Source organism: Suncus etruscus, chromosome 11, assembly GCF_024139225.1.
Source record: "Suncus etruscus isolate mSunEtr1 chromosome 11, mSunEtr1.pri.cur, whole genome shotgun sequence".
Classification (NCBI taxonomy): domain Eukaryota; kingdom Metazoa; phylum Chordata; class Mammalia; order Eulipotyphla; family Soricidae; genus Suncus; species Suncus etruscus.
Window position 1 is genome coordinate 90,103,508 of NC_064858.1, and position 17,557 is coordinate 90,121,064.

The 17,557-nt window shown below is 33.8% G+C and overlaps 1 non-coding gene across 1 annotated transcript; it reads right to left on the reverse strand.

Annotated features, from left to right (window-relative positions):
* Nucleotides 1-210: 210 nt before the first annotated feature.
* On the reverse strand, nt 211-317 carry LOC126023630 (U6 spliceosomal RNA). The gene has a single exon (XR_007500737.1). It is a non-coding gene; the product is annotated as a U6 spliceosomal RNA (small nuclear RNA).
* Nucleotides 318-17,557: the final 17,240 nt, after the last annotated feature.

A 17,557-nucleotide genomic window follows, 5' to 3' on the forward strand; every position in this document is an offset into this window, starting at 1 on the left:
GCATTTGCATTTTACATGGCTGACCCAGGACAGACCTTGGTTCAACCCCAGGCTTCCCATATGGCCCCCCAAACTAGGAGTGTTTTCTAAGTGCATAGCAAGGAGTCACCCCTGAGAGTCACTGAGTGTGGCCCAAAACCAAAATAATGATGATGATGATGATGATGATGATAATAATAATAATAATAATAATAATACCATACTTATTTTTTGAATATGGAATGCTTCACGAATTTGCATATCATTCTTGCACAGGGGCCATCCTAATCTTCTCTGTATTGTTCCAATTTTAGTATATGTGCTGCTGAAGTGAGTACAATAATAATACCATAATTTTTGTATGCGAAACAATCTATGAACTCACAACCCCCAACTAATAAGTATATTACAAATCCAATTTTGTCAAATGCCACTGAGTATTGTTCTCCCTGAATATTTCTGGAAAACACTTTAGTTTGTTTATGAACTCTGCTCTGAAGTAAATATTTCTTGATTAAGAGGGAAGATACCTTGCTATTAAAACCCAAAAATAGATAAGATTGATGGAGATGAAAATGAGAAAAAGAGAGCTATTTATTGTCTGAATTTTGTTAACACCCCTCTACTTATATATTCAAATCACTTCCTACTTCTCAATGTTGATTGAAAAAAAGGACAGTATCATACTAATTAAATTATCTCGTTACCTTTTTTTTTTGATTGCCTGTTTCTATTTTTATTCTCTGTGCTTTCAGAAATATATATGCTGAAAGATAGTTCCCAAAATGGTGGTATATTTGGAGATACAACCTAAAGAAGGTGATTTGATATATTACCTAGTTAGTGATTTTTACAAATAGAATTGGTGCATTAGAAAAGCAATCACAGTGGTTCCAGAGCAATGAAGAGAATAAGGCAATTTTTTGCACAGAAGACTAAGATTCTATTCTTGACATAACATGTGGTACCCTGAGTCTTGCCAGGAATAATCCCTGAACACAGCCAAGTGTGGCCCCCAAACATAAATGAAAAAGTAAATAAATAAAAGCAAGCAGAGAAAGATCCTTGATCTTTCAGCCAAGTGATGAAACATAATTTTTTTTCAGGCCACACCTGTTTGATGCTCAGGGGTTACTCCTGGCTAAGCGCTCAGAAATTGCCCCTGGCTTGGGGGGACCATATGGGACACCAGGAGATCGAACTGTGGTCCTTTCTTGGCTAGTGCTTGCAAGGCAGACACTTTACCTCTAGCGCCACCTCGCTGGCCCCAGAAACATAATTTTAATGGCCATTTTTTAATCAGAAAGAAGCCCTTCAGCAAATACAGCAGCACGTGGTTCATGGATTTTCAGCCTATATATAAGAAATAGATAAATGTTATTTTTAAATCTATCCAGCCTACGTCATTTTGTTTTGTACTAGACCAGACAGAATAAGATAGGTTTTCATATTAAATTTGAGATAATATTCAGAATAAAACAAAGTTTCTGACAGTACTTCTGACAGTTACCAAAAGCCACCAGGCACCCTTAAGACTGAATATACTAACAGAACAATATAGGAGCTGCTGGATTCTTAATTATGCCTCCTACCAAGATTTAACAGACATAAACTCTGAGTAAAGTTTTATTTTATAAGGACTTCAGCTTAAAAATAATAAGAGAAACCTTTTTATTTCTCTCCATAATATCAGTTTCTAGCCATTGACTTTCTTGGAAGAACATAAATGGGCCTCTACAATATGGAGTACAAAGAATTTTAGCCTCTGCAACTTAGAATTGAACCAACATAGTAAAGGCAAAACTGATAAGAAGAGACCAAGAGAGAGAAAAATAAAGTATATATAATTACAGCATCTGTGTATGGCGCAGTATGATTTAGCAATATCTGTGACAGGTTCTCATCCCTACAAATTCTAATCCTTTCACAGAAATGGAATTACTGAGTGCTCTGAAGACTAGAAAACTGCAGCTAAGAGAGCCAAGATTCTATCAGAAGACTCAATTTAGTCGACATGTATTTATTTGTCACATTTTTATCAAGCACTTGCTAAATGCCAGGGCACTGTACTATATAGTTGCTATGAGAGAAATAGTGATGAATAGAATAGGCTGCTTGTCTTCTCAGAGTTAGAATGTGAAGTGAAATATGTTCACACATGGCTATATTCTCAAGCAGTATATGAAAAACTTATGAAAGCACTGCAAAATATTTTATGAGTAAGAGGCACAATTTTGATGAGTAGATGTGAAGGGGAAGATGTGTAGGATAGAATGAACAAAGAGCAGAAAAAGGCAAACTCACATTTGTTAGACATATCGCTTCAGATAATGTAATATGGTTTCAAATAGGTAGTCTCCAACTATTCAACTACCTAGCCTTTCAGAAATATTAATTTATTGACGACTCTTTCCTAAGAATACAAAGTTTATTTTGTAATAAATGTAGTATTTATTAAGTTATTCCCAGTTTTTTTACATTAGCAATATTTACTCTTAAAACTAATTTTTGTATCTGAAATTGGAAGCATTAAAATATTTCAGTGCTTTTTCCAATTATAATGCATTGTTATTTTCCAATATATACTACTAAACTGTTTCTAATATTCAATAAAAATAAGCTTATTTTTAAACAGTGTAGAAGTGATATAGTAGAATACCTTGATCATGAAAATTCATGCTAACAGGTCAGAATTGGGATAATTCAGTACAAAGATAGAGTTAGATAAGTTGCATGCCTGCATGAAGTTAATTATAGTTAGAACCTCAGCACCACATGGTCCCCTGAACATGGTCAGTTAAATCTCTGGCAGTCTCAGAGCACTTCCATTTATGATTCCAGATAGTTCTAGCAACCCCATAGTGGCCCTGAGACTCCTTAGTGTTATAGAGCATTTGTCACTACATCTTAGAACCTTTCATTAATTGAATTGCTGGTCAAGTTGTCTGAGAATTATTAAAAGGGCTACCTGGGTCTTCTGACACTGCTGTAAGGCAGTTTAATAACTAAGGGCATCTCTAATTAATGCCTTATAATAAAAATTAGAAGTGAATGACTGTCTCACAAAGGAAAAGCACGTTTGTGTTGTATATTGTCAAATTAATGTCTACCTCTATCAGAAAGGTCTCTTGTAATGAACTCATATTTCTTTATTGTATTTGAATTTGAATGTGTCATTATGAGAAATATTTATATTATGTTCTATAGAATTTTTTAATTAATGGTAGCCACAGTGTATCATAGATAATTTATATTTTACCTCTGCCCTGAAAAAATATACATAGATTAAAAAATGAATGCTTAAATTAATTAAATGATATGTTACTAGTTTGAACATTTTTTTTCAGTATATTTTTCTTGACTTGAGATTTGACTTTATTTTGACAGAGACAATTTATTTTCTTATTTTCATCTAACTTAACTGAGGTATTACTGATTTATATGTATATAATATTTAAAACGTCCTATTTATATTTTGGTATGAGTAGTTATGAAATAATTAACACCATTAAGTTAATTAATATATCCAAAATTTTAGTAGGGATTTGTTTCCATTTCTTCATGCATGTCTGCATTATAATAACAATGTTTGTAATTTACTCAAGAAGTGTTAATAACTTACTAACTATAATTGTGATTATTAACTTTATGTCTAGATATTATTCAACTTATTAGCTTGACTAATATCTACTTTTTATTTTTTTAATATATATTTTTATTTAAACACCTTGATTACATACATGATTGTGTTGTTTGGGTTTCAGTCATGTAAAGAACACCACCCATCACCAGTGCAACATTCCCATCACCAATGTCCCAAGTCTCCCTGCTCCCCACCCAACCCTTGCCTGTACTCTAGACAGGCTTTCTATTTCCTTCATACATTCTCATTATTAGGATAGTTCAAAATGTAGTTATTTCTCTAACTAAACTCATCCCTGTTTGTGGTGAGCTTCATGAAGTGAGCTGTAACTTCCAGCCCTTTTCTCTTTTGTGTCTGAAAATTATTATTGCAAGAATGTCTTTCATTTTTCTTAAAACCCATAGATGCATGAGACCATTCTGCATTTTTCTCTCTCTCTGACTTATTTCACTCAGCATAATAGATTCCATGTACATCCATGTATAGGAAAATTTCATGACTTCATCTCTCCTGACAGCTATGTAATATTTCATTGTGTATATGTACCACAGTTTCTTTAGCCATTCATCTGTTGAAGGGCATCTTGGTTGTTTCCAGAGTCTTGCTATGGTAAATAGTGCTGCAATGAATATAGATGTAAGGACGGGATTTTTGTATTGTATTTTTGTGTTCCTAGGGTATATTCCTAGGAGTGGTATAGCTGGATTGTATGGGAACTCGATTTCCAGTTTTTGGAGGAATCTCCATATTGCTTTCCATTAAGGTTGAACTAAGCGGCACTTTTTCTTACCATATTCTAACCCCAAAATATCAAATTTTCAAAAAACAATTAGTTAAAAAACTATGATTACAATGATATTTCAATTTCAGTTTAGGTATACAATATTTCAATACCTATCCACCACCAGTGTCAGTCTCAATCACTGTATTCCCACACTACATTATCCCGTTATATGAAGTTTTCTTCGAATTTTAATGAAATCTTGTGTTTGTGAAGCATTTAGTGTTTTTATTTGCTAGATCCTATAGGTTATTGCTTTTAAATTTTTTCTCATTCATTTTCAGAACTCTATTACTTCTCTTACTCTTTGACTCAATGGTAGTTCAATAATACATTATTTACTTTCCAAATATTTGAGCTTTTCCCAGCTTTCTATATATGGCTAATTTACTTCATGGCATTATATGAAAAGAGACTTGCAATTTCTACTTTTATTATTTTTTATAACTCACATCTTTATGTTCATCATGAAATATATCCTGGAGACTGTTCCAGGTGCACTAGAAAATAATGTATATTTAGCTTTTGGGGGATGGAGAGTCTACATCCACTCATTTTGGGCACTTCTTGTCTTATTAATTTTCTGTTTGGTTCATCTTTCTCTTATTTGGGGGGGCCGAGGGGTACACCTGGTTGTGGTCAAGGCTCACACCTGATCTGTGCTCAGGAGTCACTTCTGGCAGAATCAGGGGACCATGAGGGATGTCGGGGATAAAATCTAGTTGAGATATTTGCAAGGCATGAGTCCTACCTGTTATACTATCATTACAGCCCCATGATGAATCTTTCTAGTGATGGAAGTAGAGAGGGAAAATTGTCCTTACTTTATTAACATCAATATATATTTTCAGATCAATTAGTAGATTTTATGAAATGTTCGATGCACATATGCTGTTAAGAATTTATTTCTTTAGATGTAGTAATTCCTTGAGCATTATATAATGTCAGACCCTATTGATTACCTTCTTTAGTTTAAACACTTTATGGGATAATAGCAATATAGCAAACCTTGCCTTTTTCCTTTTATCATTTGCATATCTAATTGTTTTCAAGTTTGTATATGTCTGGTATAATCAACAGAAGGTTGAATATTTTTTCCTCATACATCCAACATCTTGATGCCTTTTGAAAGCAAAAAACAATTTATTGACATTGAGATAAATTGTTGACATAAAAATGTATTGCCATTTTTTCTCTAACACTTTTGAGTGTTAATTAAATTTGGCTTTACTTCAGTATTACTTATTCTACTACACCTATTTTTATATATTTTATATCATTTTATAAAAATGTAGATGACTCCATTTGCCCCTTGTGATTTTCCATCAATCATTTTTGTTTTAAGATTAGCATGCAGTTTATATCTTCATTTCAGAGCATCTTCCCATTTTCAAATTTCAAGTATGTAATTCATCAAGTCAATTGATTTCCTTTATTTTCTATCATTTCTCCAACCCCCTTTTTACCATGTTCATGTAATTTTTGGCTTTTAATTGGAGTTTACTTGCATTTTATAGAAATGATTTAGTCTTTCTTATGGAACTAGTTGAGAGGCAATTAATTGTATTTTTCTTTTTTCTCCAGTTTCTTATTTTGTTGTTTTCTTTTTTAAAAAATATTTAGTAATAATACCTTTATGTAACCATGGTTACAAATATGTTTATAGTTGGGTTTTAGTCATTAAAAAAGTATACCTTCTTTTACCAGTGCAACATTCCCACTACCAGTGCCCCCTATGTTTCTCCTTCCCCATGCTCTACCATTCAATTTCTCTCACTCACTATTATTGTCCTTATACTTGTTAGTGTATTTATTTCTCTAATTGCATGCACCAATCTTAGTGGTGAACTTCATTTCCTGGGCTGACTCTTAGTGGTCAACTGCATATCGTGGGCTGGTCCTATCAGCCCTAATATCTATTATCTCTGGATATTGTTACCATACTCTCATTTATTTTTCTTAAATCCCACACATGAGTGAGACTATTCTGTGTTTATAGCTCTCCTTCTGACTTATTTCACTCAGCATAATGATTTCAATGTCTATCCATGTATAGGAAAATATTATGACTTTATTTTGCGTGACAGCTTCACAGTACTGCATTGTGTATATGTACCACAGTTCCTTTAGCAGCTCCTTTACTCAGGATTCTAGGTTGCTTCCAGATACTGGCTATTATAAATAGCACTGTAATGAACATAGGCATGCAGAGGGCATTTCTGTATTGTGTTTTTGTGTTCCTAAAATATCCCTAGGAGTTTTATTGCTGATCATATGGGATATCAATTTCCAGTTTTTTGAGAAATCTCCATATTGTTTTCTATAAAGGCTGAACTACATAGCATTCCCACCAGCAGCAAATGAGAGTTTCTTTCTCCCCACATCCCTGCCAGCACTAATTTTTCTTATTCTTTGTGATGCGTATCAGTCTCTGTGGTACAAGATTGTACCTTATTGTTTTAATTTGTATATCCCTGATGATGAGTGACATGGATTATCATTTTATGTGTCTTTTGGTCATCTGTATTTCTTTTTTGAGAAAGTCTGTTTATTTCTTCTCCTTATTTTTGATAAGTTTAGTTGTTTAGTTCTTGTTAAATTCTGTATGTTGTGTATCTTAAATATTAGATCTTAGATATCTTAGATCTGATGGTTATTGGGTGAATAGTTTCTCTCATTTCATGAGTGACCTTTGTATCCTTCTCATCACTGTTTCCTTTGAGGTACAGAAGCTTCTCAGGTTAATGTTGTCCAATTTGTTTATTCCTGCTGTCTTTTTGGACAATGGCATTTCCTCCTTGAAGATGTTTTTAGTCTAAATGTCATGGAGTGTTTTAACTATGTGTTCTTCTATTTATCTTATGGTTCTGGGTCTGATATCATGATCTTCAATCTATTTGGATATGTCTTTTTGCATGGTATTAGATAGAGGTCCTAGTTTGCCTTTTGCATATGGCTGACAGGTTGTTCCAACACCACTTGTTAAAGAGGCTTTGCTTGCTCCATTTTCTTTTCTTACACCTTTATCAAAGATTGGGGCCTGAGCGGTGGCACAAGCTGAAGGGCATTTGCCTTGCATGTGCTAACCTAGGACTGACCACAGGATGGACCGCGGTTCGATCCTCCCCACCACAGCATTCTATATGGTCCCCCAAGGCAGGAGCAATTTCTAAGCACATAGCCAGAAGTAACTTGTGAGCCCTAAAAAGAAAAAAGATGAATAGATTGTATGTCTGGGGAACATTCTCTGAACTCTTCTATTCCATTGATCTGTGGGTTTGTCTTTATTTTAAAACAATGCTGTTTAAAATGACTATTGCTTTCTAATACAATTTAAAATTGGGGAAAGTGATGCCCAAACTTCTTTTTCCTAAAGAGTTGCTTTAGTTTTTCATGGGTGATTAAAGTTCCAAACAAATTTTAGCAGTGTTTGATCCACATCTTTGAGGAATGTCATGGGTATCGTTAGAGGAATTGCAGTAAATCTATACTTTGGGAAAATCGCCATTTTAATGATGTTAATCCTCTCAATCTATGTAAAGGGTATGTGCTACAGTTCATTGTGACCGCTTTTATTTTTTGGATCAGTATTTTGTAGGTTTTTTTGTATAGGTTTTTCAACTGTTTAGTTAATCCTTCCAATCTATGTAAAGGGTATGTGCTACATTTCCTTGTGTCCTCTTTTATTTTTTTTTTTATTTTGGGGTCACACCGGGCAGTGCTCAGGAGTTAGTTACTCCTGGCTCTATGCTCAGAAATCGCTCTTGGCAGGCTCGGATCCCGGGATTTGAACCACCAACCTTCTGCATGCAAGGCAAATGCCTTATTGCTGTACTATCTCTCTGGCCCCCTCTTTTATTTTTTGAATCAGTAGGTTTCCTTGTATAGGTTTTTCATCTCTTTATTTAAGTTGACTACAAGGTTATCTTTTTTTCCTGAAATATATTTTTAGCATTTTTATAAATCTGAATGACTACCTGGCAGGATATATAATTCTTGACCTTTCATTTAATACATTGAATATGTCGCTATTTTCTTTTAGCTGGTAGGGTTTCATTTAATTATATTTTCCTAGGTTCTAGAGTTTTTAATATGAATTTTTTTTGGTTTTTGGGCCACACCCGGCGTTGCTCAGGGGTTACTCCTGGCTGTCTGCTCAGAAATAGCTCCTGGCAGGCACGGGGGACCATATGGGACACCGGGATTCGAACCAACCACCTTTGGTCCTGGATCGGCTGCTTGCAAGGCAAATACCGCTGTGCTATCTCTCCGGGCCCTTTAATATGAATTTTATATATAGGGCTCTATATATATATATTAATCTTAGCTTCTCTCATGTTGCTTTTACCTATTGTCTTTCTTTAAAATTTTAATTATTTACTTAATTACCTTGGATAAAAACTTGTTCATGATTGATTTTCAGTTACTAAAGATATACCACCCTTTACCAGTGTACATTCCAAAGTCTCCAGTCTCCCCTGTCCCCTCACAAGCCTCTGGGGCAGGCATTTTACTTCTCTGTCTCTCTCTGCCTCTGTCTCTCTGACTTTTTTTCTCTCTCTCTCATTTTTTCTTTTATTTTCTTTCCTTTTTGACACTATGATTTACACTATTGTTTTTGTTTTTTTTTTTTTTTTGGTTTTTGGGCCACACCCGGTGACGCTCAGGGGTTACTCCTGGCTATGCGCTCAGAAGTCACTCCTGGCTTGGGGGACCATATGGGACGCAGGGGATCAAACCGCGGTCCATCCTAGGCTAGCGCTGGCAAGGCAGGCACCTTACCTCGAGCGCCACCGCCCGGCCCCCGATTTACACTATTGTTAATAAAAGGTATATCACTTCACTTTAGTGCCCAGTTTCTGTTCAAAATAATCAGTTCCAACTATCATTGTCACAGTGGCTCCTTCTCTATCCTACTGCACTCATGGATTTTGTTATTCATTCTCTTTTTGAAGCTTCTCATGGTATATATTTGTATACATTTCTCTTAAAAATATAACTTTCTATTTTCTGAGAGAAGAATTTTATTGTTGATTACACAGTAGTGCAATGCTTAGCATAAAAAATAAAAAAATAACCCTACTAAGTAAATTATTTCATAGTGGCTATACATTCCCCTGAACTATATATAAAGGCATAATGTCTTTGCAGATTTTCCAGTATTTTTCTCTTTGTTAAAAAATTAACATATGGTAGCAGTATCTTTTTGAGACTTTAGTTTGCATTCCCATCATGGATAAGCTTCAGGATGTCCCAGCTCTAGGATAGAGTGACTACTACTCTTTGGAAAAAGGTAGGTTCATATATTTTCCCTATATAATTCCAAAAGCCTGAGAACAAGGAGAGTTGATTCTGTGTGCCTAACCAAATACCAAGGAATGCGAATAGTTATATAAATCAGGAAGAGTCAAGAAAAAGACAATCTGCCTTCACAAGAGGTGGGACCCAGTTGGCCTGCAATGATATAAGGTCCATGAAAATAATCACTTGTTTAATCTTGCCAAGGTAACCTTAACATAGTATAATTAAATGTTCGACTAAGTGGAGCATATTAATCTTGAGTTGATAATTTTGTTTGATGTAATGAATATTCAAATAATTAGTCATGAAATAAATAGCTTTGCCACATACACCCTACAGCTTCAAAAATTCATTAAACTCTAGGCAACTCCTCTAAGTTACTGTAGGAGAGTATATGTAGATTTTTGACCTCTGAAGTTATAAGATAATAAATGGAAGTACTTTTAAGTAATATATTTGTATAATTTGCTATTGTAACAATAAGGAAAATATTATTTGAATATTTAATTTTGTTTATTTGGGGGTTACACCTAAAGATATTTTGATATTAATCTGAAATTTACACCTAGGAATTACTCCTGGTGATCTTTAGGAGACCATATGTAGTGCTAGAGATTGAACCTGGGTCAGTGGTATGCAAAGAAAGCTGCTTATTACTCTATTAACTCTCCAGTCAATGATTTAAAATCTTTTAAGTAAATTATTTTGATTACCACTTTTCAAAAGTACTAGAATTATTCTGGTGATTTTTTTAAGCTATTATTTAAAAATACATATTCTGGTAACAAATTCTTAGTTTCCTTCATCTCCAGATCATGTTTATTCTTCTTTGATATCTGAAACTAGTTTCACCAATATAAAATGGACAGATTTATTAGCATTAAAAATATTGCCACTCTCTTCTGGTTTCTAAATTTCTTGATGAATAATTTGCTTTACTTCAGTTGGCGTTCAACCTCTATACTGTTTAAAACTTGAACTTGGTTTCCAGAAATTTAATTACATCTATACAGGCAATTATTTTTGTTTTTACTACTTAATAATAAGTTACTTTTTTGTATCTCTACCAAAATTGTACATGCTTAATATGATGTTATCTTCTTGTTTCTTTGCCAAAATTATGAAGTTTTCTTACTTTTTAGAGTACTTCTTCAACAACCATTCTTATTTTTCTTACTATCTGAAATTAGAATTATGTTTTTCATAATCTTTGAGTCCTTGTCATTTTAAAATCTATTTTGTTTGTCTTAATCATAATGAATACACTTTATTCATCAGGTAGCAAGTTCTTTGATTTTATTTGATGCCTTAACTTATATTTTCTCTTTATTTTGTTTATACATTTCAGTTCTGTGTTTTTCACTTTCTTACTAATTTTAGGCTTAGATTTTGTACTTTTATTTCTTTTAACAATGTATTAAACTTTTTGAATAAATGTGAGGCCTGCTATAAAAAACAGTGTCAGTTCCCTGTCCTGATTTAACTTGTAATTGTTATCATTTAATTGTTTTTTTTTCATTCACATTGTGATTTTTCTGATATTTGTTTTGATGTGAAATCTTTCACTTTTCAAGTATTAGCTTAAAAAGTCTAGATCAATATAAATCAAATTTAGAAAAAATTGCCCAAGTAGGTTTAATAAGCAGTTATCTTTGTTATATTTGTGGTCTATATTTTTAATAAAAAATTTTATTTTCTGAGCGCTATAATGTTATCAAGGCATACTTTCTAAAAAAAGTTAGTTCAGTTTAGATCATTCTACATCCTTAGTTAGACACTCTACAACAGTAAAACTTGTTTCTTATTTAATGCTAATGTTATTAGATGAAGGTTTGGCACTGCTGTTTCTTTGACAGAAAAGTGTTCCCACCTAGTGCTCTATTGTATATTCTTGTTTTTATTTTGCTTTATTTTTGTATTTTTGTTGTTGTTGTTATTGTGTCTGTGTGTGTGTGTGTGTGTGTGTGTGTGTGTGTGTGTGTCAAAACTAGAGGTGTTTGTGACTACTCCTGGCAATGCAATAAGGAGTTACTCCTGGTTATGCTCAGAAGAAAAAATGAGATGTTGGAATTAAACCTGGGCAGAGAACATGCAAGGCAAGCAACTGAGTCACTGTACTTCTTTCACTTGGGCCCTCATCCAATGCTGTTGAAACATTAACAGTATCTCTATGTAGAGAACTAACTCAGGAAGAGGTCAATATATAATATCTTACCTAAAAATTATAACTTGCTAAGCATTTATTACTGTTTTAACACTTTTGCATATATTTACTCTAATCTACAAATGTATTTTGTATATTACTATAGATTAACATAATTATGATTATTTGTTTTATGTTGCAATATTCTGAATTAAATATAAATTAAAGTAAAACAGTCTCCTGTTTTATTTTGACAATATCATAAAAAATAGAAGGCACTTTCATTCTCAAAATAAAACAATGAAATTTAAAGTTGCTTATTTTTTCTAACTTCATATTATGGCTAGTCATAAAATTTGTACTCTCAAAGAGCATGCATTTGGCATATTATTTGGCCTATTGTCTCCATATTTTTGAAACTTTTTCATGCTATTTGGTCCTAAAACTAAAATTTTAGTCCATTGAAGTTGTTTATTTCTTAAAATAAGTTTCCATAACATTGGTTTTATTGTACTTACAATGATTTTATTGTAATGATTGTGATACATATTTTTGTGATACATATTTGTGATACAAATATTTCAAAAGCATCCAGTAGAATACTTTTATGTTCAGTGTTCTTTCTACTTGTGAAATATGATTAATATAAGTGGAAATTCAAAGAGATGACAGTATTTTTCTTTTATTTTAAAAATGGTCTTTTATAATACTGGGTGCTATTTTATATAATAAAGTTTATTTGCTACATGTTATTTAAAATCACAAACTATAGAAATCTAATGCATGATAACCTGAAACTGAAGCAATTGAAATTTCTTTTGGAAAAATATGTTCTCATTTTAATTTTTTTTTAGGGTCAGTGGTGTTTGGCCACAACTGGCAGTGCTTAGGGCTTTTTACCAACAGTGTGATCGAATAGTCCTCAGGTGTGGTATTTGAGTTCAAACTTGAATCAACACATGCAAGATAAATGCCTTAAGTCCTGTACTATCTCTTCCACCCTAATTCTTTGTTTTTTGGGGCCACACCCGGTGACGCTCACTGGTTACTCCTTGCTATGCACTCAGAAATTGATCCTGGCTTGGGGGACCATATGGGACACTGAGGGATCAAACCATAGTCTGTCTTAGGCTAGCACGCACAAGGCCTTACCATTTGTACTACTTCTCAGGCCCCACCCCATCCTAATTTTAGTTTATTTAAGTTTCCTTTCCTTTGGATACTCTGCTGTGCTCAGGATTACTCCTGATTCTCTTTTCAGGGATCATGCCTAGTGGGGGTCAGGAGACCATATGTGGGATATAAACTGGATTGACTATGTACAAGATAAACACCCCTTTGGCTATACTGTATCTCCGAGCCTTGAACTCATAGTAAAAAATAAGTTAAAAATTAAAATAGAATACTATTTTTGGAGAGAAATAATAGTACTTTAAACAAAAATGGATTGATCAGAAATTTGGAGGATGTGTATATTAACTAAACTTGTATAATTTACAATAATATAATTTTTAATATGTTTCATTTGTTTTGAGTATGAAAAAAGTAGTTTGAAGAGCTGTGAACTGTGCCTAACTCAATTGTGTACACTTTTAAGGGTAATTTATTGTTCCTTTCCCTTTACCTCCTTTTCTTCCATTACCCTCTCCCTCCTTGATTCTCTTCCCTACCCTTCCCAATCCCTTTCTCTTTGCTTGCCTTCTCTTCCCTGCTTCTCTTCCCTTACCCCTAGCCTTCCTTCCTTCCTTTCCATTCCTTCCCCTTGCCTTCCCTTCTCTTCCCTTTCCTCTTTCCTTCTCTTCCCTTGCCCTTCCCTTCCATCCTTTCCTTGTCCTTATCCTCGCTTCATCTTCCCTCTTCTCTCCTCCCCAATCCCCCTTCTCTTTTTAATCTTCCCTTCCCTTCTTTTTATTGTCATTAAATAAAGAGCAGTTTTCTTTCCTAAGTTAGAGTTTAGCCTCAATTCACTACTAGATTGAACCAGTCAACAGAGAACAGTTTTTTAAAATGGCAATACTAAGCCAGCCACGGTGGCTGGCTTAGTATTGCCATTTTAAAAAACTAATTAAAATAGTAAACAAATACAATTATTTCTGGAAACTTTAAACTTCAAAGTAGCATTTTTGTTTTGAAAAAGAGATAGATGTTCCACTTTCTAAAAAAAAACTGCTATTCATAATTTTAATCAATTATATTATAAAATCTATCTACATTATAAATGTATAATTTAAATATTAGTAATTAATTACTTAAATTTACATATACATTAATGTATTATCACCATTAACATCATAATTTCTTGTGTGGCCATTGTATAGTTTTTTATTCCTGATATTTAAGTATATACCTTTCACATTTATTTTACTATTACTGTCTAAAGTTGATCTAAATTGGAAAAGCACTAGCATTATTTCAGTAGAATATGTACAATCACATGTCCAATTGTTTTTCTTATAAGTGATTACACCCCAAACCTTACCGTGTGGTATTTGAGGGACCATGTAGTATCAGGACCAATCTAGGGCTCCTATATACTAATAAAGTGTACCAGTTTTTGTGATAATTTTGTGATAATATTTCTAATCAAATTTTGAGATTTGCATACATAGATATACATATGAGTAAGTGCCGCATGTTAGTAAACTAATCAAATGAGAGGCAAGTGAAAATAATTACATGTTATAACATTTTGCTTACATATCTGTTATTTTATGTACAATATCACATATATTACATAAATCTCAATTTGTCAGCTTTTCTCACATATATAAAGCTTCAGATATCCTGTTGGGTACATAATATAGATTTTTCTAGGGGCATGTCAAAAGTTAAAGCAGCAGAAAAACATTTCTTAACAACTGACTTCACTAATCAAACAGCAGAACCTAAAAAGGTCTCTGGCACCTGAAATCATTTAGTGTTTTTATGGCAGTGATAAAAATCACTTCAGGTGTTGCTGCAGCAACAGCTTTGAAGGCAATAGAGCTCCTGTGTGAAGAAGATCCATCAAAAATAAATCAAACCTTGTTTCACTAGTGCCAAAGGAAGTGTATGTAATGGAAAGTTATTAGGACCAAATCCACGTGCAGACTTTGAGCCCAGCGCAGGGTTTTCTTGCCTCTGTACTCCTTAATCAATCACCAGGCCCCTCCTTTCTTCTTCAAGCATTGTCAAGGGATTCATAGATTGTAGAGTATAGAAACAAGTTCTGTAAGGCTCTGGGATCTTTCCTAGTAGGCTATTTTGTTACCACATTAAACATACGTACATGCAGAGAGAAAGAACATGATACAAACACAGATTAAAATACCTTGTCTCAAATGATATTAGAAAAATTGCTCTGGAAAGTGGGTTCTTGCTTCATGAAGTAAAAAAGACTATGTGACAGAACTTAATTTAAAAAGACCTATTATTTTTCCAAATCAAAAAAAAAACCACAAATACTATAAAGAGAGTATTTAGGATCTAACTTTATGACAATAACTGGGCATTATTTGTGTGATACTACAAATTTCTATCTCAAAATAGATCCAAACTGTAATGTAGAATCTCACTTTGGATGCTTGTCCTAATTGGAAAAGAGACCTTGGAATTTATAACATAATTTTTCTGTTTTCAAACATCATGGAGGGAATCAATGGCTAGAATCTCAGATCTTTGGTGCAGCTTTTTATACCCTGTGGGATTTGCCTGTTTAATAGAACCAGAAACCACAGTATGATGAAACTATTCCCTGGTAACCAAAAAAAAAAAAAAAAAAAAAAACAGCAACAACAACAACAACAAAGCAGTGCATACAAAACACTCGCCTTCCATGCAGTCTATCCCAGTTTGATCCTCCAAACCATAAATAATTTCACAAAGACTGGCACTGGCAGAAGTAACACCTGAACAAAACCCATGTTTAAGGCCTGAGCAACGTTGGATAGATAGCCTCAAATCATAAATCACTGAAATGGGTTCTTAGACACTGACTCAATGGAAAAGGAGGGATATAACATATGAATATTAATATGATTTTACAAATTTATTATTTATATTAATAAGATGAATAAAAATCATGTGTTAATATGAATAAAATTCATGTTAATATGAATAAAATTCATATGTTAATGTGGATAATAATAAAACAATAAATAATTATAGCACTAATATATGACCATTTCATTTCTTTCATACACAGCACTGAATCTGGATTAGTCTTTTGCAAGACAAATGTCTTACACACTATATTCTCTCTCTAGATAAATCATAACATTTCTCATAATCTGAAGACCATTTATATATAACTAGCATCAATGATATAGTTTGACTATATGTAACATGAATAGTTTACAGAACCTAGGTAAAATCTTACATGAGTGTATTCTTAAATATTTTGACTAGATAACAAGACACAGAAAAGTTAAGTAACATCACTGTTAGAACTACAAAAATTGAGGTAAGTCAATCAGAACTACAAAAATTGAGGTAAGTCAATCAGTGAATTTTTGGAAGTTGCTTTATTTAGGCAAACCTGGGTTTGAGCACAAAAAGCTGTCTCGAACCCCAAGCTCAGGGCAGAGCAGGTTTTTATACTTTTCAGATAATTCCATTCCATCTTAAGTAAGTTACACAAAACTACAAATGGTGGCATTTTAAATATTCCACAGGTCTGTATAAACATAAATTCTAATTTTCACCCTGCAGTCCCCATCCCTGGTGCTGCTTATCTAGCTTGGCTGCTAGAGGTGGTGGAGGTGCCTGGAGGTGCCTGGAGGTGCCTGGAGACCTAGGAGCAGTAGAACTATGTCAGCTGCCTATAGCATAAGGGGGCCCTAAGAATGGTAATGAATTGCTTTATTACTTCTTCCCAGGCACCTCTGGCCCAGAGGTGCCTGGGACAGTGAATCTTAGAAAGTAAAAGCTAACAGCGTGGTTATATCTAATAAAACTATGAACTTACCATTACTTGTTAAAAACTATAGAACTACTAAAAAGAACTTCCACACTTCAATCACAAAACTAGAATGTGTTAGATTACTTCTGTGAAAACTGTCATATCCTGTATTAATTTATCTGTGCTTTAAAACAATGTTTTACATATTGTAGCGCATATTTAAATTTTTAAGTAGTAATTTAAGAAACTGCCCCATATACACAGACCAGCAGTGATGTTCTCTTTAACAAAGAAGAACCATATTGGCCCCAGGTCAATTTGCCCAAAGGAAAAGAGAATCACCAAGACAAGGGGAAGTGTTTTCCAACCAGCCCACTTGGGCTTCATTCAGCCACCCATTCCCAAGAAACTGAGGAGGAGGGATAAATTGGAAGTGGGCCCTCTATGGCTCAGAAAAGCCATTTTCTTCCAAGTTCGGTGTGCCTAAATAAGAGCACAGCTTCTTTTTTGTTTTTGTTGTTGTTTGTTTGTTTGTTTGTTTGGGGACCACACCTGGTGACACTCAGGGGCTTCTCCTGGCTATGCACTCTGCAATCGCTCTTGGCTGGGGGACCATATGGGACTCCAGGGGATCAAACTTCGGTCCATCCTAGGCTAGCACAAGCCTTATGCACTGTGCCATAGCTCAGGCCTGAAGAGCTCAGGTTCTCTGCTTGTCTATGCAACTGTGCATTACTTTTACTCAGGAGCCTCACCACAACACATAAAATAAATCACCACATTATAACAATCACAATGAGAAAGAAGCATAGAACCACATCATTCTTAGTA